General features: G+C 39.1%; 1 long non-coding RNA gene across 2 annotated transcripts in view; it reads left to right on the top strand.

The window, feature by feature from the left end:
- Positions 1-21,650, top strand: part of LOC137638195 (uncharacterized) — a 49,761-nt gene extending 28,111 nt beyond the window's left edge. Inside the window, exons 3-4 of one of the 2 annotated variants that reach the window (XR_011043868.1) lie at positions 4,719-4,840; positions 13,777-21,650. This is a non-coding gene — a long non-coding RNA (uncharacterized lncRNA). Of the gene's footprint in view, positions 1-4,718; positions 4,886-13,776 lie in introns of both variants that reach the window. The other variant, XR_011043869.1, reaches the window with a different exon arrangement.
- Positions 21,651-24,427: the final 2,777 nt, after the last annotated feature.

Here is a 24,427-nt window from a genome sequence, read left to right as displayed (position 1 = left end):
CCCTCGTCTCTTACCGCAACCATTCCCGTTGATCCTGAATGGGTTGTACGGCAAGACATGCAGAATAAGCTTGCCTCCCTTATGGAAGACTATTCTGCCGATAAGTCCGTTTAGCCTAGCCGTTTATCTCATCGAGATCCTGGCCTTCAGCCACCCTAACGTTCCTTTGTGCGTCCTGTTGACGTTGGCGTAGCCAAGTCACGTCAGTCAGGTTGTTTAGAACCACACTCGATGCGGTCTCGTGTGGATTTTCAGCCACATTTGGACGTTAGGCCACTTGCTGATGCTCCTGTTGACGTTCAGGACGTTCGCCAACAATCGGAGTTGACTTGTTTTGACGCTGAGCGTCAACCTCCGCATTCTAGAGTTGTTTTGACTGCTCAGACTAGGCGGTCAAAGCAGTCTCGAGTGGACGCTGTGCGTCCTCACGCACCTGTTGTTGTTGACAGTTCACAGACTGTCAAGCAGTTACATGACGTTGCGTCCTGGTCCGCTACTAATGCACCAGTGCGTGTGGACTCTGCTTGTAAAGCATTGCCACCACGGTAGGTCTCTCCCTTGCTTGAGACTCGGCTATTGTCGGACAAGGTTCCTTCAGATGAGGAAGTTGCTGTTCCCCCTCCTACTGATATTCCCTTGAGGACTCTGTCAGACGGAGAGGAGCCTAAAGCTGCTTAGCCCTCTATGGACTCTAAATAAATCATGCTGATTTTTAAGGATCTTTGTCCGGATCTTTTTGTAACTGCTGCTCCTCGTTCGCCTAAACGTCAGAGCTTTCACTAGGCCTAGCTACTTCGAAGCCGTTGTTTTATAAGCTAGTGCTCTCTCGCTCTTCTAAGAGAGCTTTACGTTTGCTAGGCGACTGGTTTATCACCAGGAGGAGTTTGGGGGAGACAGCCTTTGCTTTCCCTACTTTTAAGCTGGCTTATAAAGCGAGAGTCTGATATGACACGAGAGAAGTTCTCGGCTTGGGAGTTCCTGCCTCTGCCCAGATAGACTTCTCAAACCTCATAGACTCTCCCTGGCGCCTGGCCATGAGACGCTCCAAGATTTTATAAGTCGACTTCAGAGCTATTTTCAAGCCTTTGAAGTTTTGCTGTACAATTATGTCATGCATAAACAAGGCTTTCAGGGATGGCTTCAATGATCTGACAGCCACGTTCTCTGCAGGAACAAGTCCCTCAGGGATGGCTCCAATGATCTGGCAGCCATGTTCACTGCAGGAGTACGTAAGAGGCATGTGCGCTCAATGTGTTCATTGTCAAGACAAACTTCACGATGAAGTCTACCAGGCTGTCTTGACAGCATTTATGGAAGGCGACTGGATGGTCTCTCTCGACCTTCAGGAGGCATACTTCCACATTCCTATACACCCAGATTCCCAACCTTTTCTGAGGTTTGTTTACAGGAATGTGGGGTACCAGTTTCGAGCCCTGTGCTTTGGCCTTAGTCCTGCGCCTCTCGTGTTTACGAGGCTCATGAGGAATGTGGCAAATCCCTCCATCTATCGGGGATCCGAGCCTCCCTGTACTTGGACGACTGGCTTCTCAGAGCATCGTCCAGTCTTCGCTGTCTGCAGGATCTACATTGGACGTTGAGTCTGGCCAGGGAGTTGGGACTTTTGGTCAACCTAAAAGTCCCAACTGATCCCATCCCAGATTATTCTATATTTGGGGATGGAGATTCGCAGTCAAGCCCTGCTCGAAGTCCAACTAATGCTGAAAAGAAAACGTTTATTCAGTCAGGAGTTGGAACAGTCTCGTAGGGACTCTCTCATCCCTGGAGCAGTTTGTCTCACTAGGGAGACTACCCCTTCTGCCTCTCCAGTTCCATCTAGCCTCTCACTGGAACTAGGACAAGACATTAGAGACGGTATCATTCCCAGTCTCCGAACCAGTAAAGGCATGCCTGAAATGGTGGGACAGCAATATCAGTCTGAGAGAGGGACTATCCCTAGCAGTCAAGAACCCAAACCACGTGTTGTCCTCAGACGCGTCGGATTTGGGTTGGGGTGCGACCCTGGACGGTCGGGAATGCTCGGGTCTGTGGACCTCAAGTCAGAAGAGCATGCACATCAACGGCAAGGAGCTATTAGCAGTCCACTTGGCCTTGATGATATTAGAAAGCTTCTTCGAAACTAAGTGGTAGAGGTCAACTCAGACAACACCACAGCTTTGGCGTACATCTCCAAGCAAGGAGGCACACACTCCTTCACGCTGCTCGAGATCGCAAGGGACCTTCTCTTATGGTCAAGAATTCGAGGCATCTCCCTGTTGACGAGATTCATCCAGGGGGACTTGAACGTCTTGGCAGACTGTCTCAGTCGGAGGGGTCAGGTGATACCCACGGAATGGACCCTCCACAATGACGTGGGCAAGAGTCTTTGGGCTACTTGGGGTCAACCCACCATAGACCTCTTTGCCTCCTCGTTGACCAAAAGGTTACCAATCTATTGCTCTCCAGTCCTAGATACAGAAGCAATCTACATAGACGCGTTTCTACTGGACTGGTCTCACCTGGACTTATATGCATTCCCACCATTCAAGATAGTCAACAAGGTACTGCAGAAGTTCGCTTCTCACGAAGGGACAAGGTTGACGTTGGTTGCTACCCTCTGGCCCGCGAGAGAGTGGTTCACCGAGGTACTTCAATGGCTGGTAGACTTTCCAAAAAGTCTTCCTCTAAGGGTAGATCTGTTACGTCAGCCCCACGTAAAGAATGTCCATCAAAGCCTCCCCGCTCTTCGTCTGACTTCCTTCAGACTATCGAAAGACTCTCAAGAGCTAGAGGCTTTTCGAAGGAGGCAGTCAGTGCGATTGCAAGAGCTAGGAGAGCTTCTACCATTAGAGTATACCAGTCGAAGTGGGAAGTCTTTCGAGACTGGTGCAAGTCAGCATCTGTGTCCTCGTCCAGTACCTCTGTAGCCCAAATCGCAGATTTTCTTTTACATCTGAGAAAGATTCGCTCCCTTTCAGCTCCCACGATTAAGGGCTACAGGAGCATGTTGGCTTCGGTCTTTCGACATAGAGGCTTAGATCTTTCCAACAATAAAGATCTCCAAGATCTCCTTAAGTCTTTCGAGACCTCTAAGGAACGTCGTTTGGCAACTCCTGGATGGAACTTAGACGTGGTCCTAAGGTTCCTCATGTCAGACAGGTTTGAGCCATTACATTCAGCCTCCCTGAAGGATCTCACCCTCAAGACACTTTTCCTAGTGTGCTTGGCTTCGGCTAAAAGGGTCAGTGAACTTCATGCCTTCAGTAAGAACATCGGCTTTTCTACAGAAAAAAGCCACTTGTTCACTTCAACTTGGTTTCCTGGCCAAAAATGAACTGCCTTCTCGTCCTTGGCCTAAATCTTTTGATATTCCTTGCTTATCAGAGATCGTAGGCAACGAACTGGAAAGAGTATTATGTCCTGTTAGAGCTCTTAAGTTCGATTTAGCCCGTACTAAGTCATTACGAGGTAAATCTGAGGCATTATGGTGCTCAGTTAAGAAACCTTCATTGCCTATGTCAAAGAATGCTTTGTCATATTTTATCAGATTTTTTTAATACGAGAAGCTCATTCTCACTTGAATGAGAAAGACCGATGTTTGCTTAAGGTTAAGACGCACGAAGTTAGAGATATAGCAACCTCCGTGGCCTTCAAGCAAAATAAATCTCTGCAAAGTATTATGGACGTGACTTTTTGGAGAAGCAAGTCAGTGTTCGCGTCATTTTACTTAAAAGATGTCCAGACTCTTTACGAGGACTGCTACACACTGGGTCCATTCGTAGCAGCGAGTGCAGTAGTGGGTGAGGGTTCTACCACTACACTTCCCTAATTCCAATATCCTTTTAATCTGTCTCTTGAAATGTTTTTAATATTGTTTTATGGGTTGTTCGGAAGGCTAAGAAGCCTTTCGCATCCTGGTTGATTTGGCGGGTGGTCAAAGTCATTTCTTGAGAGCGCCCAGATTAGGGGTTTGATGAGGTCCTGTTGTATGGGTTGCAGCCCTTGATACTTCAGCTCCTGGGAGTCTTTCAGCATCCTAAGAGGATCGCTGGGCTCCGTGAGGAAGACAGACTTACAAGGCAGAGTAATCGTCTAAGTCAACTTCCTTACCAGGTACCTATATATTTTGGTTTTGTTATATTGATAACTGTCAAAATGAAAAAACTCTTAGCTTATACGCTGTAAACTTAATTATCTCTGGTCTCTACCCACCGCCTTGGGTGTGAATCAGCTATTATATATTCACCGGCTAAGTTAAATATTTAAAAATGATATTTTAATTATAAAATAAATTTTTTAATATACTTACCCGGTGAATATATAAATTAAAGACCCTCCCTTCCTCCCCAATAGAGACGCAGCGGGACGAGAAGAATTGAAGGGTTTGTTTACATGCAAGAGTGGTATCTGGCCGACAGTTGGCGCGGGTGGGCACACCCACAACCTTCATAGCGATCGCTCGCGAGTTTTTTGAGTGTGTTTTCTGTCGAGCCGCAGAGTTGCAGCTATTATATATTCACCGGGTAAGTATATTCAAAAATTTATTTTATAATTAAAATATCATATTTAAAACGGACTTACACATTAAATAATAGTCACCTACTCCTTTTGGACGACAAAACTTCAAGTTTATTTTTTTGTCAAAATTTTAGGAAGAATTAGTTAGGTACAATAGGCAAAAGCAAAAAATCTATTGAAATGACCTTTTCAATTCTTTGCAGATTTGTGTTCCAGTTTGGTATGGCACTGAAGCCTGGAGGAGGCGCAGACGTTGATGTCCAAGAATTTGAGAAACTGTCTGCTAAGGTCTTTGGTCTCCTGTCTTCTATATGAGACGAGAAAAGTATGGCATCTTCAGTTATCTAATACTGCAAACTTCATTTGGATGGTAAAAATTATTTTGAATGTAGGATTTCTGGGTCGACCTGTGACGGCCGGTGAAAAAGTCCTTTTTTCCACTTTTTCTGATATAAATCTTCCAAATATACCAGAGAAAATTAAAAGCATGGAATGCAGAGGTTACTACCCTCGTGCGAGCACCTCGTGAGTGTCGTGTATACATCAGGGGCGTGTGAAAACCACTATTCAAAATCCCTTTTTTAGAATCTAGAATAGATTTCGTGACATTTAAACTTAGTCACAAGTTTACAGACTAGGGATTTTAGACTGGGCTGAGTAGCCTAAATATTATTACTCTTGTTTTTTCAATATTAAACTTACCCGATGATCATATAGCTGTCAGCTCTGCTGCCCGACAGAAAAAACCTACGGGCGGAATACGCCAGCGATCGCTATACAGGTGGGGGCGTACATCAACAGCGCCATCTGTCAAGTAGGTACTCAAGTACTCGATGTCAACATCGAACCAATTTTCTCTCTGTCGTGCCAATGGCAAGACCTACTAAATACGCCGTCCCTAACTGGATTTGTTTTCACAACGATTTGGTGAAGTACACTATTCCAGTTTTGAGCTTTCGCTATGCAGGGGTTTTATCTTCATTTCAAAACTTGAACTCGTTTTGGATAGATTTAATTATGGTGACGAAGAGAGTATGGACTCTCTTTCACTTTTAAATGGCCGACCCTTCCCTTAGACGGAAGTGTGTTTAGGTTTTTGGTAATTTTGCTTAACAAGTTATAGATCTATTTATTTTATATCTCTCCGCCTTTATAGGCCTCTTCGATTAACTTTCCATTTATTATAAACTTATAAAAAATTAATTTTTATGTTTGTTTATATGCGACCTTTCCTAATAGTAGGCAGTCCTTACTTGGAACCGAAGTTAATTAACATTGAGCCCGTCATATCGTATTTAACCTTTTAAGAATTTTATACTATTTTAATTTTAATGTTATGAAAGAATTTCTTTGATAGTCTCGTACTGTTTTCAAAGATGAACTAACGTTTAGTTTTTTAGTCTCCGCAGTTGTTGACGTTCAGAACGTTCAACATGCGCTCTATCGTTACGATAGAGAGAGAGTGTATCACGGTTTCACGTTGCAGTAAGAGTAAACCGATTCTAGCGTTTCGTTCATTCTTTCTTAGCTTAAATGGTTTAAATTCTAAATAAAGGAACTTTTTATTTGGGAAACCTTTCAGTTTTTTTTTTTTTTTTTTTTTCCTTTTAGCAAATAACATGTTTTAACGATACATAATTGGGCTCTTCTCTCAGGTGCTAAGTCAAGAGAGAAGAGAGAGAGAGATAGAGACGGAGGGAGAGAGAGGAGAATAAACGTTTCGTTCAAGCGGGTAACGTTGTTCTCGTTTTTTACTCTTCTCCCTAGTCGCTGTAGGGGAAGAAGGTAAAACGTTTCTAGAGTTTTATTCTTGTTCCCAGGCTTTATGCGGTGAGAGATTGTAAACGTAGTTTATTTGATCTAGTGTTTAGTCTCTTTTCCAGCCACTGAATTCGTTTTTTTTTACTCTTCTCCCTAGTCGCTGTAGGGGAAGAAAGTAAAACGTTTCTAGAGTTTTATTCTTGTTCCCAGGCTTTATGCGGTGAGAGATTGTAAACGTAGTTTATTTGATCTAGTGTTTAGTCTCTTTTCCAGCCACTGAATTCTTTATCTTTATGTTTTTCTGTTGCATTGTAAAACTGTTTTCGCAATTACTACCTTTTAATGAAGGATATGATTGCGTGTTTCAGGTAGAAATCAGTTAAAGTTTCGATTTCAGTGAAATAAGTGCAAACAGAAAATCAAAAGTGATAAAGTGATATGCGCAAAGTGTTACAGTGTTGCGTCCGAGGGTTCGTCTGTTTGTGCCAGTTGTTCACCTAGTCCGGGACCTCTTACAAGCTCCCAAGCCCAGGGGAGAAGTAATGTCGAACGACTTATGGGTTCCACAGGCCTTGATCGACGAACAGACGTTTTTCCCTCCGTGGTTTCGGGCGTATCTACACACGTTGCCGACGTGAGATCGCCCCACCCACACAAAGACGAGAGAGCCCATTTATTCCTCGTCTGCGGAAGAGGTTTCTCGTAGAAACCATGGACCAAATCTTGCAGCTTTTAAGTGCAAGTCGGTCCCTTCCGCGCAAGTCCAACGGCCTAGGTGTAGCCACTGGGTCAGTTCGGACTCGCTGCAGTCATCCGACGACTGCACACCTCCCAAGAGAGGCAAGGTGGTACCGCAACAGGCAGTAACTCCGTCTGTTGCCGCACCAGCTGTTTTAGACCCTCAGTCACAACGGACAGTAGCTCCGTTTGTTGCCGTTTTTTGTAGACCCTAAGTGGTCTTTACTGCAGTCTATGCAGACTCAGTTAGCTGCGGTTATGCAGGAGTTTCGTGCGGAGAAGGTTTACACTGCTCTCGTTAGCCTACAACCTGCCACGGTTGTGCGCCCAGCTCACGCTGAGGCTGCCTGCTCCCACACTCCGGCTGCGGAGAGCTCCACCTCCGATGCGCAATCGACCCTGCCAGACGCATGTTAACGTTAGCCGACGTGCGGCTCCCTCCGTTAACATGCGTGAGCTACCGCATCAGCAGTGGGAAGGTGGAGTCAAGCTGCCGTGTTTTGACGCGATGCGTTAGTTTCCGCAACCCACGGCAGTCCCCACCACGCACCTCCACTCCGCTTTGGTTGTTGCCTGCTCCCACACTCCGACTGCGGAGAAGGTTGACGATGCACCCGTTTGCCTACAACCTGCCACGGTTGTGCGCCCAGCATGGCTGCCTGCTCCCACACTCTTGTTGTGAGAGCTCCTCCACCCATGCGCAGTCGACCCTGCCAGACGCATGCTGACTCCCACAGACACACGGAGCACTCCGTTGCCGTGCGTGAGCTACCACAAGCTGCCGTGTTTTGACACGGTGTGTCAGCCTCCGCAACCCACTGTGGTTACCGCCACTCGCCCGCAGCAGACTAGTCAGTCAGGAGTTGAGGCTTCCCCACACAGCTTTGGTTGTTGCCAGCTCACAGACTGTCAAGCAGTTACATGACGTTGCCTTCTGGTCTGCTACTAATGCACCAGTGCTGTATGTCCTCACGCACCTGTTGTGGTTGACAGTTCAGTTTTTGACAGTTCACAGACTGTCAAGCAGTTACATAACGTTGCCTTCTGGTCTGCTGCTTATGCACCAGTGAGACCCTCACTGAGATAACCTAGCTTTTCTCGGACATGGTTCCTGTAGATGAGAAAGTGCTGTTCTCCCTCCTTCTGATATTCCTTTGAGGACTCTGTCATTTGGAGAGGAGCCTTAAGCTGCTTAGCCTCCTATGGACTTTAATTAAAGCATAACAAGGCTTCCAGGGATGGTAAATGGTTCCGCTTCAGTCGCTAACCCCGTCTGTTGCCACACCTGCTCCCATAGACCCTAATGGGCTTTGTTGCAAGACATGCAGTCCAAGCTTGTGTCCTTGATAGAGGATTTTTTTTTACGGTGAAGAACCTTCTAGCCAACAACCTTCCTACCGGTTGGTTGTACGCCCTGTTGACGCTGAGGTATCCTACTCACGTCCGCCAGTTGAGATGGTTCCTCCACCGGTGCGACCCAGTGTGGGTTGCCAGTCGCACGTTGACGTTAAGCGACTCTCGGAGGTGGTTGTGGACGTTCAGTGTGTCACTAGGAAGACGTTCAACAACCAGCAGAGGTGACTTGTTGTGACGCAGTGCGGCAACCTCAGCAACCCGGTAGGGGGTTGACTGCACAACCCAGACAGTCTAGACAGTTTCGGGTTGACGCTGTACTTCCTCGCGTCCCCATGGTTGACAGTTCACAGACTGTGCAGCAGTACCATGATCTTGTGTCCGGCTCCGTCACGCATCCGCCAGTGCGACCGGATTCAGCGAGTCAGACGTTGCCCACTCCGTTGCCGTTTCCTCATCAGTTTCGGATGAGGAACCCTCTGATGAGGACATTGCTGAACAAGACGATCAACCCCCAGCCCTGCTATCCATCCAGAAGATGCTGAAGAAGGAACACTGCCCTGTCAGGCTGTGGATGAGTCTGGTTAGGACACTGTCATCCGTGGTTCAATTTGTGTCACTTGGGAGACTACACCTCCGTCCTCTTCTGTATCATCTAGCTTTTCACTGGAAAAGGACAAGAAGCTAGAAGCGGTCTCGATCCCGGTTTCCGGAAAGATAAAGTCTGGTCTGACTTGGTGAAAGGACTTTATCAACCTTTGAAAGGGTCTTCCCCTGACTGTTCAGACTCCCAACCACGTTCTCTTCTCGGACGCATCGGACGTAGGCTGGGGTGCGACATTAGGCGGTAGGGAATGCTCGGGATTATGGAACTCGAGTCAAAGGACAATGCATTTCAACTGCAAGAAGCTTCTGGCAGTACGTCTGACCTGGAAAAGCTTCAGGTCTCTCCTTCAAGGCAAAGTGGTGGAGGTGAACACGGTCAACTCCCTGCTTTGACGTACATCTCCAAGCAAGGAGGGACCTACTCTCTGACATGGTACGAGTTCGCAAGTGACCTCCTCTCCTGTTCAACAGGTCTAGACTTTTCTCTAGTAACGAGGTTCATCCAAGGCAACTTGAATGTCATAGCAGATTGTCTCAGTAGGAAGGGACAAATAATTCCCACATATTGGACCCTCCACAAGGATGTATGCAAGAGACTTTGGGCCACCTGGGGCCTGCCAACCATAGATCTCTTCGCAACCTCGATGACCAAGAGGCTCCCAATACTTTGCTCACCTATCCCGGACCCAGCAGTAGTTCATATAGATGCCTTTCTACTAGATTGGTCTCATCTAGATCTATATGCATTCCCTCCGTTCTAGATTGTCAACAAGGTACTGCAGAAGTTCGCCTCTCACGAAGGGACAAATTTGACGCTAGTTGCTTCCCTCTGGCCCGCGAGAGAATAACTTTCCGAGGTACTTCGATGGCTAGTAGACGTTCCCAGAACACTTCCCCTAAGGGTGGACCTGCTACGTCTGCCACGCGTAAAGAAGGTACTCCAAGGCCTCCACGCTCTTCGTCTGACTGCCTTCAGAATATCGAAAGACTATCGAGAACTAGAGGTTTTTCGAAGGAGGCAACCAGAGCGATTGCTAGAGCAAGGAGAACATCCACCCTTAGAGTCTACCAATCGAAGTGGGAAATCTTCCGAAACTGGTGCAAGTCAGTATCCGTATCCTCGACCAGTACCTCTGTAACTCAAATAGCTGACTTCCTCTTATATCTGAAGAAAGAACGATCTCTTTCAGCTCCCACTATCAAGGGTTACAGAAGCATGTTGGCATCAGTCTTCCGTCACAGAGGCTTAGATCTTTCCAACAATAAAGATCTACAGGACCTCCTTAAGTCTTTTGAGACCACGAAGGAGCGTCGTTTGGTTACACCTGGTTGGAATTTAGACGTGGTTCTAAGATTCCTTATGTCAGACAGGTTCGAACCACTTCAATCAGCCTCCCTGAAAGATCTCACCTTTAAGACTCTTTTCCTGATATGCTTAACCACAGCTAAAAGAGTCAGTGAGATTCATGCCTTCAGCAAGAACATCGGATTCTCATCCGAAACGGCTACATGTTCTACAACTTGGTTTTCTAGCCAAACACGAGCTGCCTTCTCGGCCTTGACCAATATCGTTCGATATTCCAAGCTTATCGTATGGTTGGAAATGAACTAGAAAGATTATTATGTCCTGTAAGAGCTCTTAAGTTCTTTTTTTTAAAAAACCTTTACGAGGCCCATCTGAAACTTTATGGTGTTCAGTTAAGAATCCATCTTTGCCTATGTCAGAGAATTCTTTATCCTATTTTATCAGACTGTTAATACGAGAAGCTCATTCCCTTCTGAATGAGGAAGACCAAGCTTGGCTGAAGGTAAGGACACACGAAGTTAGAGCTGTCACAACTTCCGTGGCCTTTAAACAAAATAGATCTCTGCAAAGTATATTCGACGCAACCTATTGGAAAAGCAAATCAGTGTTCGCGTCTTTTATCTTAAGAATGTCCAGTCTCTTTACGAGAACTGCTACACTCTGGGACCATTCGTAGCAACGAGTGCAGTAGTGGTGGGGGCTCCACCACTACAATTCCCTAATTCCAGAACCTTTTTAATCTTTCTCTTGAAATAGTTTTGGGTTGTCCGGAAGGCTAAGAAGCCTTTCGCATCCTGGTTGATTTGGCGGGTGGTCAAAATCATTTCTTGAGAAGCGCCTAGATTAGAGGTTTTGATGAGGACCTTTAGTATGGGTTGCAACCCTTCATACTTCAGCTCCTAGGAGTCGCTCAGCATCCTATGAGGATCGCGAGGCTCAGTAAGGAAGACGTACTTAAAAAGGCAGAGTAATTGTTCAAGTCGTCTTCCTTACCAGGTACTTATTTATTTTATGCTTGTTATTTTGAATAACTGCTAAAATGAAATACGGAATACTTAGCTCATAATAATGTCAACATGTAATGCTGGTCTCTACCCACCCCCCTGGGTGTGAATCAGCTATATGATCATCGGGTAAGTTTAATATTGAAAAATGTTATTTTCCTTAGTAAAATAAATTTTTGAATATACTTACCCGATGATCATAAATTAAAGGACCCACCCTTCCTCCCCAATAGAGACCCAGTGGACAGAGGAGAAAATTGGTTCGATGTTGACATCGAGTACTTGAGTACCTACTTGACAGATGGCGCTGTTGATGTACGCCCCCACCTGTATAGCGATCGCTGGCGTATTCTGCCCGTAGGTTTTTTCTGTCGGGCAGCAGAGCTGACAGCTATATGATCATCGGGTAAGTATATTCAAAAATTTATTTTACTAAGGAAAATAACATATTTTTATTACTAGTTAAGCTACAACCCTAGTTGGAAAAGCAACATGCTATAAGCCCAAGAGCTCTAACAGGGAAAAATAGCCCAGTGAGGAAAGGGAATAAGGAAATAAACGATATTAGAAATTATGAACACTTAAAATAGTTATTTATTATTATTATTACTAGATAAGCTAAAACCCTAGTTGGAAAAGCACCATGCTATAGGCCCAAGGGCTTCAACAGGGAAAAATAGCCAAGTGAGGAAAGAAAATAAATGAACGATCTGAGAAATGATGAGCAATTAAAATAAAATATTTTAAAAATAGTAACATCAAAGCAGATATTTCATAAACTATAAAAACTTATGTCAGCCTGATATCTGATATTGAAGATTTAAATTTAATATTTGTTGATAAGGGTTTTCCATTTTATGAGAATTTCAAGTAGGTGGAGTCTTTAGATTAAAATTCAAGTGATAGGACTTACTCAAACTATATTAGATTAAAGAATCATACATAATTCTTGTTGAATGATTTTTCTTTTCAGTAAATATCATTATTTGGAAAACTCAGATTAAATTAAGGTTTTTTTAATGTTTTAAAAAAACTCGTGTAAGTTAAGAATTTAGTTCTGTATCTCCATTTAGTTTTAAAGGTTTAAAGGCCGCTCTTGAATGGCAGAGGGAAGGGACAGTGACATTCCACTATTGAGCAGGGCAATGCCCTAATTTTCTTTCAGTAAATATCGTTATTTGGAAAACTCAGATTAAATTGTTTTTTTAATGTTTTAAACTCATGTAAATTTAGAGTTTAGTTCTGTATCTCCATTTAGTTTTAAAGGTTTAAAGGCCGCTCTTGAATGGCAGAGGCAAGGGACAGTGACATTCCACTATTGAGCAGGACAATGCCCTAAAGACTGACCATATGATCAGCGCCCAACTCCCCTCTCCACCCAAGCTAGGACCAAGGAGGGCCAGGCAATGGCTGCTGATGACACAGCAGATAGACCTGTAGGCTCCTCCAAAGCCCCCATCCTTATCTTAAAAGGATAGTAAGGGTGCAGCAACCAAATGAGCTAACGAGTTTGAGCGGGACTCGAACCCCAGTCTGACGTTCACCAGTCTGGGACGTTACCACACTTATAAACCTTTAATATGACAAAACTTAAATCAACATATTTTTGGCAAAAGTTCACACGTTAGTGTGTGAGACTGTAAATCATTTAAGAAGTTGAACTATTATTAGTAGGTGGTTAGTGATATCAGTTAATTCAACCTAGTTTTAATTTTTTTCAGCAAAGGTCTTTTTACTTGTATCTGTATGAATTCAATGTTGAAAACTTGATATAGGAACTCTAGCACGTCTTATTATTAGCACTTAAGATATACTTTTTATTCTTTTTTTTGTTTTTTTTTTTGTCCTGAAATATTCTAATTTATTTTCTTGAAATATCACAAGTTTTGGGTCTTTGGAATATCATAATTGCTTGTGGCTTAAATTATCCTAATAGTTTTGGGGCTTAAAATATCTTGTTCTAGGTGGCTTAAAATATATATTTTTTGCGGCTTAAACTGTTTTATTTTGGGGGCTTGAAATATCTTATTTTAGGGAGCTAAAATATCTTATTTTAGGGGGCTAAAATATCTTTTTTGAGGCTTAAAATTTCTTAGTTTTGGAGGCTTGAAGTATTTTACTTTTGGTCTTAAAATATATTGTTTTAGTGGTCTTAAAATATCCTACTTTTGGTGGCATGAAATATATTAATTTTGAGGGCTTAAAATATCTTAATTTTGGAGGGTTTAAATATTTCACTTTTCGGACTTGAAATATCCTATTTTTGTAGCTTAAAATATCTTACCTTTTGTCACCTAAAATATCCAACTTTTTGGGATTAAAATATCCTACTTTTGGGGGCTTAAGATATCCTAATTTGTTTTCGATTGAACTGATTTATTAGAAATATATTATTTCTTAAAAATTACTTAAAACTGTACTAAATTTATACTTCATAAATCTTGATTACCAATTTATTGAGAGTCCCTATTAACACTTTTTTTTTACTTTCAGTTTAACGTGGCCTTCTCCTAGGATGCTTCAAACCCTTTAAATCACCCAAAATCCAATGGCCCAACATGGTGTTCTAGAAGTTCCACTTGGCTCTGTTTTCACTGAAGGACTTTAATAGAGTCCCGATCCCGCAGGACTAATCAAGAATAGTCCTTATTGTGCATCATCCTTTCAAGTCTTGGACGGTGTGCTAAGTCATATTGCTAGCTTGCTAATTTACCCAAATTCTTTCATTTATAGTTTCATGAAATTAGTTTTTACCTGTGTACATTAATTTCCCATTCGAAATTGCTTTAATGAATAGCTGAGGACTAAAATTTAGTTAAAAATCAATTTAGATCTATAAATCCATGTCAGTAACTAAGATTGCAATATTGGGTAAACTAACCAGAAGTCTTTTAGAGGTAAATTATATCTTATTCTCATCCACCTGGTTTCATCCGGGGAAGATCTTATTGTAGAAATCCTGGTTAGGGAATTTTTGATAGTCCTATTAAAGATATTTCAGGGAGGGGCTGGGCTGCTTCAAATATCGTTAATTCAGGAAGGAGTTATTTAGACATTCTTTCAGGTAAGAGCTCTTTCAGATAGAAGGTGAGCTATTTCAAGTAAGAGTCATTTCAGGTAGGAGTTCTTTCATTAGAGGGCAGGCTATTTCAGATAGATGCTGGGTTCTTTGTGGTAGGAGTTATTTGTGGTAGGAGTTCTTTGTGGTAGGAATTCTTTGAGGTAGGAGTTCTTTGAGGTAGGAGTTCTTTGTGGTAGGAGTTCTTTTTGGCAGGAGTTTTTTTCAGGTAGAGACTGGGATATGCCAAGTAGGAGTTATTTCAAGTGGGAGTTATTTCATGTAGAGGGTGAGCTATTTTAAGTAGAGGCTGGGCTTTTTCGAGTAGAGTCTTGGCTATTTCAGGTAGGAGTTATTTCGGGTAGAGGCTGGGCTCTTTCAAGGAGTAGTTATTTCAGATAGAGGGTGGACTATTTAAGGTAGAGGATGGGCAATTTAAGGTAGAGGGTGGGCTATTGCAGGTAGATGCTGGGCTATTTCAGGTAGGGACTGAGTGGTTTCATGTAGAGGCTGGGCCATTTCAGGTAGGAGTTATTTCATGTAGAGGCTGGGCTATTTCAAGAAGCATATTTCAGGTAGAGGCTGGGCTATTGCAGGTAAGGGGCTGGGCTATTTCATAAAAAAGGCTGGGCTATTTCAGGTAGGAGTTATTGCAGGTAGGTGGTCTATTTCAGATAGAGGCTGGGCTATTTCATTTAGAGACTGGGCTATTTCAGTTAAATTTTAGTCTAATGATATCTTCAGTATTTATTTATTTAATCCAGTGGCCATTCAAATCATGAGATCCTAGAAACCAGGTTTTCCTAAATTTATTTGTCAAATTTTACTTTCAAGAATTAAGTATTTATAGTAAGATTTGAAAAAACTTTATGGATATCAAAATAGTTTTAGTTTGTAATTTATAATCTTTTTAAAGTTCGGGAAATAGGGACATATTCGTAAATTAGTTGGGAAAATTTTAAACTGTAGTGTTATTGTATTAGGAATTAAGTTTATATAAGATTACTGAATTATCCGATGCCAAAACTTTCAGTTGAGGGAAATGAGGTTCAAGTTTAAGTATACATAATTCCTTTATTTTTGGGGCATTTAAATTGAGCTGCTTTAAATGCTTATTTCAAGGTGTGTTCTTGTTTAGCCTTTCAATGTTTCTTTCTGTCCTATAAGCTTGTTTCTTAACACAAAACCCTTTCAAGTTTCAATATTATACCTTGGATAGTTGATCCCCCACATTGCATTTTGAATTTCATAAAGGGTAATGGTTAACACATGAATTTGAAGTACTTTAAAGTTTAAATGCACTATTGGTCCTATATCTAAAAATCTAGAGTATATATTTCAATGTCTGTAATTTGTGTAAAAATTTAACTTACTTTTTATTCTTAATTTTGTAAGATTTAGTATTTGATGAAATGTCCATCGTTTGCCCCCATATTAAAAATCTTAAGTCTCTCTCTCTCTCTCTCTCTCTTTCTGTGTGACTAGAGTAGTTTATAGAGGATTTTAGAAGTATACTTTGAATGGAATATAAAGGTATATAATATAGGGAAAAGAAAGAGTTACTGTTCACATTTTTCAGATTTTAATTAGATAATGTTAGAGAAGCTTAAATTTAAGTTTAGGAAAGATAGTTCTAAAACTCTGTGCTTTTTGGAAGGTCGGAGGGCTGATTTGTTGATTCGTATAGATTTGAATACTAAGAATCAAAGTAGAACTTGAACATTGCTGGATAATACCGAATAGTAAATAGATTTAGGTGATCATTGGCAGACGATATGATAAGGAGGGCTTTGGTGTGAAATGGCTAGGAGAACTTTGGTGTGAAATGGCTAAGAGGGCTTTAGTGTGAAATGGCTAGAAAGACACTGGTGTGAAATGGTAATGAGAGCTTTGGTGTGAAGTGGCTAGGAAGGCTATGGTGTGAAATGGCCAGGAGGGCTCTGGTATGAAATGGCTAGGAGGGCTTTGGTGTGAAATGGCTAGGGAAGTTTCGGTGTGAAATGGCAAGGAAGACTTTGGTGTGAAATGGCTAGGGAAGTTTCGGTGTGAAATGGCAAGGAAGACTTTGGTGTGAAATGGCAAGGAAGGCTTTGGTGTGAAATGGCTAGGAGGGCTTTTGTGTGAAATAGTTAGAAGGGCTTTTGTGTGAAGTGACTAGAAAGACACTGGTGTGAAATGGCTTGGAGGTCTTTGGTGTGAAATGGCTAGTAGGGCTAGGAAGTGTGAGGGCTAGTATGTGAGTGTGTGAAATGGTAGGGCTTTGGCTAGTAATAGTATTATTCCTCATTTTCTCTTAAGCTACATGAACATACCTTGAAATTAATTTTGAATTTCGAAAATGACTCGGGGGAGTATTTTGTAATATCATGCAAACGGTTCGAATCAGATTGTTCACTCTAATACATAACTAAAGTTTCAGAGCTCCCATTCCCACTCCTTGATCCTACCCCCTCCCAATTTCGAAAGATTTTAAAAATAAAGGGAACGTTCATATGACTGAGCCTCCCTCCCCATCTGGCCCCCTCCCTCTTCAGGTATCGGTATTTGCCATATTCCTCTCCACTGAAAGGCCAGAGGGCCCATGAAGTATATGTCTTGCTTTTGACTAGAACCACTGTTCATTTAGGCTGTTTTTGAGCTTCCCATGTATGGAGCTCATTCATTCTTTTGCTGGTTTAATACGAGAAGGAGACTGTTAACTTGGTTATGTTGTATTGTCAAAATGCTAGACTGTGTGTTATGGTGAACATGTTCAGTCCAATTTGATTTCCTTGAAATCTTGTCAGAGTAGATTCTGTCTTGTCAATTCTAGTCATGATTAATAATTCAGTCTTGTTAAAGGATCTTTAAAGCCTCAAATGATTTTAGATATTTGATGTTTCATACTTTTAAATATCTTTGAAATTTAGTTTAAAATTTTTTAAAAAGTTTAATCTTGAATTGTAGGAGATTGTAATGTCATATTGAACAGGTTTCTGTTATGTATACACTGTAATTTCAAACTATATCAAATTTGTTATGCATTGTGTAAATTAAGTTGTTAAAAAGTTTTTGTCAAGATAGTGATTTAAAATTTGTCCAAGAATATGTAAGTTTTCAATGTTAATGTGAAATTAGTAACTATTGCTAAATTTTTCAATTTTATCTTTCAATGAAAATCAAATTGTTAGAAAGATGAATTAATTTAGTTTTAAACTTCTAGATAATTTTTTTAAAAAAGTGTTGACTTTGTAAGTCTTGCATTCCAGTGCTTTCCATTACACTGAGATACCCGAGCTCTCTGAAAAGGGGTCCAGCTGGGATTATAAATGTCCCAAGATATTTGATTCCTACTGTTTCTGTTCATGACATAAAGAAGGGACAAAGAACTGCTGTAGTCATTTTAGAGGAATTGTGCAATACATTCTTGAATATATTGTTGTAGGTATAGTTTTAGTTCGTGTTAGTGCTTGGGAGTTACTGCCAATGTTGATTAGGGGAATTAAGGAATTATTGAAGTCCTTATTTGTGTCATTCAGGATCAGGTAATCTAGTTTAGGGGATGTTTATACAGGGTTAAATTATAGGGCTTCAATCTAATTTAGTTTAATCTTCTCTCGGGTTGTTTCTAAAATTTCTCCAGGATTAGGCAAAGGGGTCCAAACTGAAGTGTGACTTTTTGAGATTAGATCTTATATACCTACTATGATACTGATGTACAGGAATGTATCTTATGTAATAATTTACAAAAAGTACCTGCTCTGAAAGTTATACTTTTTTTATGCAAGGAAACTTTAGAATTCAGAAAATTTAGACATAATCTGATAAGCCTCTGAAGCTTATACAAAATATCAAGTCAGAGCATTTCTTTTAAATTTACTGACACTTGAGATTTGAATGTACAATTTAGGTCGCTCACATGTAAAGAGATCATATGTTCTACGCTATTCTTTCTAGACAACTAAAGAAAAAACCTGCTAGATTAACTGAAAGCTTGATAAATTCTGGTCTGCTTATGCTTAAGTCCCTAATGTTTAAATGCTATTATATTTAAGATTAACGTCATAAACTGTTGATTTAACTGTTTAAAACTTTAGTTAACTTACATCTATGCTGAGTAAAGGTGCAGTAACTTAAGGTGATCTAAAACTAGAAGTTAGTCCATTAATCTTCAAAGCACTTTATCAGAATGTATGTAAGTACTATAAGAAAAATCCAGAAAATAAGTATTTAGAGATACCTGTATAATAATGTCTTGATATTTCATGTACCCAGCATTTCAATTACAAATTAGCCGCTCATTCTGTATTTGAAACTTGCAACTTTTCGAGTTATATTGAGTGTTTCAATATTTTCATATAGGTGCAAAATACAGAAAACCTTTACTGATTAGGCGGGATAGCTTTGCATTTCGATTGGTTGACTTAGATTTAGTTAATAATCGGCGGAATTATCTTTAACAAAATGGTAATAAAGATTTTTTTTAAGTGGAATTATAGTTTTCTCAAAATAGGGTTCAGTACACTTTTCAAATGTCTCCACTTACATTGATTTTAATGTAGATATTACTGTAATTTTAAAGTAACTTGATAGGACAAGCAAAAGGTCAGTTTGTAACTATGCAAATCTTTTTAAATGTAATTTTTATAATTGTTTCACGATTGTAAGCTCTGAGAGTGCACCACGTAATGTTGCTGCTCTACCACTAAAAATCCAACCTTGTGATTGAATTTAAGAATTGATACAGAGCAATGCATTCCTTGTACATCAGTAAACTTGTAACGAGCAATGAACGAGTGGTTGGATGATGTCTGGTGTAAGTGTTCCGAGGAGGATCTAGTCTATAGAAAAGTTAGTCTTGTACAAGTGTTGTCTTTAGTGAAAATTAGTTTAATTGGGTACTGATTTTAATAGATCTGTGTGAAGGTTATCTTAGTGAGACACTTAGATTAGTTTTTGTTGGGTTAAGTCAAGGTTGGCAAGTGTCTTTACCTCAGGTTAACACCAGAAATTTAATTAGATTTATACTAAAGCATAGGAGATTGTGTGTTTAAATTGAAATTAGGGTAAACTTTTAGTAGGCAGCTCTAAAAATTCATATTTCATGACGGACATACTGGTTTCCTTGCATAATTGGCCAAAGGGGAGTTTCAAATCAAAGGGTTTTGAGAATAATTTAGATAATTATTGTGCCTAGATTAATTTCATACTTGAATCATAGATTTCTAAGATTTTTTGTAATGAGTAATTTAATGTATATATGAAAAAGCAAATCCACAGGTTAATCAATTTAAAGAAATTTCACATTAATTCTTTAAAGATTTTTTTTCAATAGTAGCTTAATCAGTTTCTCACTTTACCAGTTGCTCACTTTACCAGATTGGTACTGTATATCCTAATTGTTTTTATTTATAGATTGTCAAAATTATATAATGTTATTTTATGAATCTTCATATATTAACATTTTACGTGGCCACATTAAGATAAGGTGATATGCAAGGTGTTGAGAGTTAAATATGCAAATATAAAAATATTCTTTATTAATATGAAGGACGGACAAGCTTAAGGTTTTTTTAACACGATTCGTTTTTAGGGGACAAGTTTCAGGCTTCTGCTTTTACCCATAAGCAATGAAATTTACAAATAACTAATGTATAAGATACTTTATAATTCGGATTTTTTCAAGTTTCTTTTAATAAATGGAATTAATTTTTGTGTAGGAATAAAGCCATTAGTTCATCCCATTGGAATATAGACGCTTAGCAAGTCTGGGATTAATTCTTTTCAAATCAAATTTCCTTGATCTTCAGTACTCATGATAGTCCAAATGCAGATCATTTGGTTGGAAGTCAACCAGTTGGGCCACATATAGGATAACTGGAGATCGTCCACTATTACGAAGTATATAACAGAGTATTATTATCATACCCATAGATGTTTTTAACATTGCTAATAACCGTTTCAAACCATATAATGGCCTGATATAATTCAGTTTCCTAAGTTTTAACTTTGGCATTTATTTCATGATGAATTTCTGATAATTAGATTCAAATTCAAAATATATTTAGGTCACAAAATATGTTTTAATGTAACTAATTTTCCAAATTTATTATTAAATCTACTGACTATTAAGATCGTAAATACGAAGTTTATGATGCCAAAGATATTCCGTTGAAGGTAGACTAACTTAAAAGTATTCATATAAAAGAGGATGATTCCGAATAATTTAAAATCTCCTTAAGCTTGTCCATAGTTTATGGTTTAATAAAAGATGTTCAAGAGCATATAATATTAATAAAATGTATTTAGGGCTGGGCATCGTGTGTGTGTGTGTCATACTATAGACTAATTTTCATTAAGTAGTATGTGTGCCAGTATGATAGAAATAAATACTATGCAATGTGACACTTAGGTAAAATGTATATTTGGTCATTAGCAACAGCTTAGTAGGTAGGCCTAAGGTTGTTCAGATTTTTTGGTATGCCTATTGTTAGATTAAGGGTTGTTCAGCTTAGTAGGTAGGCCTACTGTTAGTTTAAGGGTTGTTCAGCTTAGTAGGTAAGCCTACTGTTAGTTTAATGTGTTTTCAGCTCTGTAGATAGGCTTACTGTTAGTTTAAGGGTTGTTCAGCTTTGTAAGTAGGCCTACTCTTAGTTTAAGGGGTTTTCAGCTTTTTAGGTAGGCCCACTGTTAGGGTAAGAATTGTTTAGGTTTTAAGAAAATCTTGAATTAGACTCTCTCCACGTAGTTTTCAAAAAGGGGACTTATTTGAGAATGTATTACACATGGAACTAAATTGACTTTTGTGGTCCACGTGCAAGGTTAATGTGTACTTCGGTCCGATCTGCCTATCTGCTAGGAGGAGTAGTAAGGATAGTCAGGGCAGTGGTTTGCACGTGTCTCTTCCTTTACCCGACTCAATCATGCACATGAAATGGGACGGATGAGAGATGCCTTTGGGCAGTTGTGGTTCCTGTCTGCTTTTGAGAAAGCAAAAGGTATCTGGAGTAATCGATCGTGGTGGAATTGCACTACAAGGCTGATGAGGTCTCCACTCCCTCCAACCATGTTTCTATTTAATTATTGTTTCTAAAAGAAAAATTTAGATTTGAGAAAAAATCCCCTTGCTCTGCCACTGCTGAAAGTTATCATTTAAGATGTCAAAATTAGAATACTATAACATTATCTTGAAAAACCTCATACTATTCTTGGTATATTTAATTCACAATCATTGCATTAATGTCTGTAAGATTTTCAATAAAACATTTCAAAAGAGAAGGAAATGGAAAGCATTCAAGGGCCTGGTGACTTTGTTCGTTCGAAAAGAAAATGCCTAATTAGTCTTTTGTTACCAGGTGGGAAGGGGCGGGCCTTGGTGGGCTTTCCATTTCCTTCTCTTTTTTTTTTTTTTTTTACTGAAAACTCGACTAATTTACACAATCATGACACTTGTAACCTCAAATGTTTAACTTCAAACTCATTCCAATGTTCAGAAAAATCAAAGATAACGAATTAACTTAGTATCCCATATTACGAGAGCTGAAATGTTCGTTTTCTATGACATTCTGCCGTTGGTCAAGTTTGTTGATAGAAAAAGGGGTTAAAGAATTTGATTATGTTTGACTTTGCAGTATATTCATATTTATACTTAATATTGCTATTGAGTGTATTGAAACCTGTCCTGCGTATGGCAAGCAATCTTCTACAATAAAAGACTTGATCGAAACTTATTGGTTTTTCTTATTTCACAATTTATAAACTTAAAAACTTACAAAAAAATAATGTTCGACTCTTTGTCGTCTATGCTTGAACTCAAGAGTTAAAGTAACAAGATATAATTTTGAGGCTAAAATGAATTATTATCACAAGACTAGAGTTGTCAGGAATGAATTTACTTTGAGAATTGGACTGAACACGAATACCATAGTGCATAGTCCTCATTTTGATAATACTTCCATACCAAGAGACAGTATATATTTCTCCACCAGTGGAAGAGTGAACGAGCTCTCTACATGGGAAGGGAATAAACCAGTCTTATATAATGAACACTTGTGGTTTATCATAGTTAAAAGCAAGGTTTTATACTTCATGAGGTCTCTGGTCTTTCAGAGGAGAGAGAAAACAGGCATTTTACTGATACCAGAAGAGGGAGGGGGGCCGACTGAGGAGAACACTCAGTCATATGAACGTTAGGTTAAGGAGAACACTCCAAGTTACTGATTTTTGTATCTTTTTTTTATTTTCCTCTATTTTCTCAATATATTTGTTATATCATGGATGTAATGAAAGTAAATAAATTCTATATACGTTTTTATTTCTTATTCACAATTGTAGTTTGATAAATTATATACATTGTAATCAATTTTACAAAATTAGACAGTTTTGTTGCTCTCCTACAGATTACTACTGTATCTTCTATTCATATATCATTACTATATCTCCTATTTTATACATTACTGTATATTCTATTTATACACTATTCATACATTACTGCTATATTTTCTATTTTATACATTATTACTGTATCTTCTATTCATACAGTACTATTGTATTCCCTTTATAAATTGCTACTGTATTTTGTAATTTTGATATGAAAATACGTTTTAACAATGAAAAACGCAGAAAAGACATTACCCGTGTAAAGTGCAAGAGACTTGTAATCGTAAAGTAAAATACGTTAAAGAAGACATCTTGAGGCATTCAAGGCTAAGCCATGAATGTTCTTTGTCTTCTATAACTTACATTATACCTTACAATTATAGGTCTCTTGCATTTTACATGGCAAATGCCCCTTGAGTTTTGATTGTTAAAACAGCTGTATTTTCAGATCAAAATTACATAATACAGTAAAAATTCATAAGCAGAAGATACAGTAGTAATGTATGACTAGAAAATGGAGGAGTAATGTATGAATAGAAGATACAGTAATAACGTATGGATAGAAATAGTAGTAATGCGTAAATTGAAGATACAGTAATAATGCATAAGTAGAAGATATAGTAGTATTGTATTAATAGAAGATACAGGAAGCAATATATAAACAGAAATCAAAGCAATGCATAAGCAGACAATACAATTTCAATATAAAAAGATTACTGATAAGTTGAAATATTCAAACTTTAAATACAACTTTACTATATAGTAGAGTACAATTGCCATATAACGACCAGTTGCCCGACTTATTTTCCTTGAATCTAAACCATCATAGAAGGACAACTGAAAGTGCAAATGAAAACCATTCTGATCATGTTGATTCTAAGCAATGTCTGCATGATTTGGTTCCCACCACAAGGGAAATATGAGTTTTAAATCTCTAGTATTTCAAGCACCGGTGTTTTTTAGAAGTTACCTAATAGTGATATACTTCAAACCAGCAAGATATAAACTCATCCCCTCACTACGTATGCTTAAAGATCTTATTGAACTCTTCCTTCAAACAACTTGAAAAATTTCGTGCAGTCATAAGTTTATGATTATTGTCCAACCAAGGAAACATTCTGGGAGCTACCCTCTCCATTAAGATGAAATTTAAGTTATTCCCTACAAATCTCCTCAATTTAAATCTAAAATATTTTATCAATGAAGTAATTCCTCTTAAACTTTCTCAAAGACTACCAAGAGATGTGTCTTAACTAGACTGCCTTTCTAGAATGGATCTACTCGTATAAACTATCTCCTTTAGTCTCATTAAAAGCTATACCTACGCCAATCACTATTACTTTCGTTATGAAAGCACAAATTATTCAAAGTCATTTATTAATATACATTCCTTGAAACTTGTCCATAAACTTTTCATCTAAAAATCCTGTCCTGATAAATATCTGCATTCTCCTTCCTATAATTCATATAGTCCCATTTGAATAATAAAATCAATCATTATAAAATGTTTCACCCATAAACCTGTCTTGATTATTTTAATTTAAACTAATAAATTTCTGTACTTAATCTTTTGCCATACTTCATTGACACAATGATATTTTTCTTATCTATTCCTTCAAAACCACTGAACCTTTTTTTAAATAGGTTTCTAGTTTTATAGCAACTCTTTCCTTAAATCTTTCAATTAATACGTTCTTTGAGATTTTAGAACTAATAGAGATCTTACAT

Source organism: Palaemon carinicauda, chromosome 3 (assembly GCF_036898095.1).
Source record: "Palaemon carinicauda isolate YSFRI2023 chromosome 3, ASM3689809v2, whole genome shotgun sequence".
Classification (NCBI taxonomy): domain Eukaryota; kingdom Metazoa; phylum Arthropoda; class Malacostraca; order Decapoda; family Palaemonidae; genus Palaemon; species Palaemon carinicauda.
This window is presented reverse-complemented; position numbering and strand designations above follow the sequence as displayed.